The sequence below is a fragment of the Sciurus carolinensis genome, assembly GCF_902686445.1.
Source record: "Sciurus carolinensis chromosome 19 unlocalized genomic scaffold, mSciCar1.2 SUPER_34, whole genome shotgun sequence".
NCBI classification, from domain to species: Eukaryota; Metazoa; Chordata; class Mammalia; order Rodentia; family Sciuridae; genus Sciurus; species Sciurus carolinensis.
The window spans coordinates 6,345,796-6,349,907 of NW_025920112.1; the positions used below are offsets into that span (position 1 = coordinate 6,345,796).

At 42.1% G+C, this 4,112-nt stretch overlaps 1 pseudogene; it reads right to left on the minus strand.

Annotated features, from left to right (window-relative positions):
- Nucleotides 1-1,170: 1,170 nt before the first annotated feature.
- LOC124973549 (olfactory receptor 14C36-like) lies at nt 1,171-2,128 on the minus strand (annotated as a pseudogene).
- Between the last annotated feature and the right edge of the window lie 1,984 nt (nt 2,129-4,112).

The window sequence follows — 4,112 nt, forward strand, 5'->3', positions numbered from 1 at the left end:
CCAAGTGAGAACACTGAAGTGTTTAGAGAGAAATAACTGTGGGAGATGCTGAAAGGCTGCACCAGACAGGTGTGGTGGTGCACACCTGCAGGCACAGTGCATCAGGAGAGTAGGGCAGGTGTGGTGTGGTTTCCAAGCCAGAGTCAGCAAGTTAGGAAGGCCTTGAACAACCTAGCAAGACCCTGACTCTAAGTAAAACACAAAAAAGGGCTGGAGGTGAGACCTTGGGTTCAATCTCTGATAAAAACAAACAAACAAACAAAACCAAAAACAAAAAGACAGAAGAAAATCCCAAAACAAAAACAAAACTAAAACACTGCCACAAGGGTTTAGGGAACAATTTCAGAGATGAGATTTCTTTAAGAAGTTCAGTAAACTGAGAGCAGTCGAAGAGTTGAACTAGGTCAGAAATTTAGCCAGACAACAACAGCCCATCTTTTCATAATTTCAGGGATGACAAATTAACATGGATATCACTTAGGTAAGATGTGTGGAAGGTGAACCTTCAGAGCTGACCTGCAACTCCTCCCCTAGGCATACACCCCCACACTGGGTCACTCATGGACATAATAAAACACTGGCGTCCATCATGGTCAAGGGAGTACAGATGGTCAAGGGAGCACAGAGTGTTCTTCCCCAGTGGAAGGATTTGACTGTGGGACCAAGGACTGTGGTCACCATGGCCTTCTGTGATCTTCAAGGACAAGAAATTTCTTCTTTTCTCGTGTGTCAGATAGATTGGTCAGAACTCCTTTAGGCTTTTATCTTTGAATATTTTCAAATTACATTTATACAATTATGTATAACTGTGTTTACAAATTTGTGGGACAATTCCTCTGAATAGGAGCAGAATATGTCAGTGTAAGTTACCTTCAGATTTAATACCTAAAATTTTCCTCTGTGACAGAATTTGAAACAGGTTCTGGCATATTTGATGCATCTTTAATAAATATAACCATGAAAGATTTATGTAATGTATTGATTATATTTAATCATTAAGAGATGCATTGACAAAAGTACATATTTTATAAAGGAACCATGGAAATGATATGGTAAATCACAAAAATTACTTAACAAAATAACTCCTATTCTACTAAGGTGATATTATGGCAAGTAGTATAACTTATAAAATCAGATATGAAGAGCATTTGGTCTAATCTTGAACTCCACTCACTGAAATAAGGATAATGCTGAAGCCCATATTTGTCTTTTCCCTGAAAACAGCTGCATGACTCTCCTCACAGCTTCCTTTACTTTTTTGTCCTGAGACTGTAGATGAGAGGATTCAATAAGGGAGGAACCATGGAATAAAATGCAGAGACAATGATGTTCTGCAGTGTGTCAGAGGTTTCTGAAGGTCTCAGGTACACACATGTGCCAGAAATAAAGAAGATGGACACCACAAGAATGTGAGGGATGCAGGTGGAGAAGGCCTTCTCTGTCTCTCTGGTGGGAAATTTCAGCATAGCAGGAAATATGTGAATAAATGACATGGTAATAAAAGTAAAGCAACCACCACAGACCACCACAGCAGAGACAAGAAGAAGGAACATGATGCTGGTGGTGTCAGAGCAGGAGAGCCTCAGTAGAGAGGGGACATCACAGAAGATCTGATGGTCCACGTTTGACTGGCAGAAGGAAGTAAGTTGTTCCCAGCGTGTACACCTACATATGCCAGGCCACTGAGCAGGGAAGCCAGGGTCTTGCGGACACAAAACTGAGGGTTCATGATGATGGGGTGCTGGAGGGGCTGGCAGATGGCCACATAGCAGTCCCAGGCCATGATGGAGAGAAAAAGCATCTCCACACATGCACAAAAAATGAGCAAGAAGATCTGGGTTGCACAGCCGCCCACTGAAATGTCCCTGTTGCCAGTGATGGAGTTGACACAGGCATTGGGAACAGTGATGGAAATGTAGCACATGTCCAAGATGGACAGGTTCCTGAGGAAGAAGTACATGGGTGTGTGCAGGTTCTGGGCAGCAGTGGTGACAGTGATGATGAGCAGGTTCCCTAACATGGTACCCAGGTAGGTCACTGTGAATACTGTGAAATAGAGGACTCTCATATTCCAGCCATCAGGAAAGATCAGGAGGAGAAATTCAGTTACCATGGTAGAATTGGCCATTTACTGGAAATTTGTGTTGTCTGGGAAGATAAAGATATAAAATGGGAAGCAAAGCATGATAATGTAATTACTCTACATAATCATGTCCAGTGTTTTCTTGTATTTTGAGTTTCTTTCTCATCAGAGGATAGGTTACTCTTGGTTTTCTGATATGTTTAATCATTTCTAATCAGAGAGAACCCCCCAGTGCAGGTGTGGAGGCCTGCAGTCCAGAGTCTTGGTGGGACCTGCAAGGTTGTCCTCAGCTCCTCCATCATGCCTCCCATGACCTCCTGAGACTCCCATGCAGAGCACTTGCAGGGGCTGCTCACCTCCTCTCCTGCCTGGTCACCTGTGTGACAGTCTGTACTTTAATTCTCTACAATTTAGTATCTCCGTTTTTTACCAATATAATTTTTACATTATTTTGTCATTGCATCCACACTTAAAATTTCAAATTATAATTCATATTTCAAATTATATTTATTTTTTATTTTATTGGAATATGTATATAATCTTGGAGTACTTGTCTCCATGAATGTGATTTTGCTCAAGAGGAAACAGTCTCTAATGAACAGCCATTCCCATTTCAGGTCTGCAGGTCCAGTGCTGTGAACACTGAGGTGACCTGGCTGCACCTGGACAGTTTTCCAGTTCCCTGCCGTCCCTGCTGCTCCCAGGATATGATTGTGCTGTCTCATGGCCACACACCCTCCACCAGATATATTCCTTCTCCCACTGGGGCTCTCTTTTCCTCTCCAATAGATCAGGGTAGGGACTTTAAAGGCTCCAGGTTCCAATCTAGCTGAGATTCCCCTAAACTTGTCATTTTACCTTTACGTTTTCTCTGTGTTCAGCACCATGACCTTGAGGATTCCGTTGTCTATACAATATTTAGCTTGACTTGTTTTGGCACCTTCCATTATATTCCTTCCCTCTCAATGGTGTCATTAATCATACAAAACAAAAAACATGATGGTATACCCTAAAAGGAGGGTTTTGCTCATAGTTTCAACACTTCTGCAGCATCTAAGACAAGTTTAAACACGTCACAAACATCATGATTTCCTCTGCCCTCTGCAACTTGAGTCCTCCTCAGCACCTTGCCAGGTTAACCACACTCACCCATGGAAAAGCTTCCTTCCTGCTGAGCCTACTTCTCTGGAAATGTGTGCATCCCCAGGGTCAGGGGTTGGTGGCCAGTAGATAAGCTGGTGCTAATTTCTCAGTCTTGATAAAGTTCAACAGGTCCTACTCAGTCTAACTGCAATCTGTTTCCCACCTGATTCCCCATTCCTCCCTGACATAAACCTGGAGCTCACTCCTGAGGGATGCCCTTGTTCACAGTATACCCTTCAACTTGCTGAGAGAGACCCTTTTGTACTTGGCACAGTGATTTAATTTTCCCCATTCCTATATTCTGGACTTTAAAGGAGAATCAAATGCAATTTTTTTTTTCTGAAAACTGCTTTACAATCTCAAATTTTTTCCACTTTACTGCAGTGTTAGAAATGAGCATGTTATACAACCTTTCAGTAAATTACTCTGTATTCACTAAAATCACTGGGTCACATTCCTTGATTTGGTTGCTTGTATAATTCACACTTTTATCCTTTCAGGAGTAAGTGCATGACTTCCTGCACAGTGGTTAATGAACTGATGCCTAGTTGCCTTGTTGACTGACCTCTCAACTGGACTGGTTTTCTCCTACTTATTTATAGATGGAGAGCTCCCAAGCAAGCTCTGCCCCTTCTACACAGCTGTAGCATACACAGTGCAGGCTGGGGTGAGGTCATGCAAGCCCAGGGCCTGTGCACTTGCAAGGTAAGGTCTCTCTACAGCACTAATCACTCAACAAACCTTACTGATGACACAAATATGGCCACAAGCTGTGATAAAGTTTTGGAAAGAAGCAAAACATTGGTGTTTTTAAATAATTTGATCACCATGAGAGAAATAATACAATAATACAATATGTAAGAAAGTAAATACATATGACAAATTC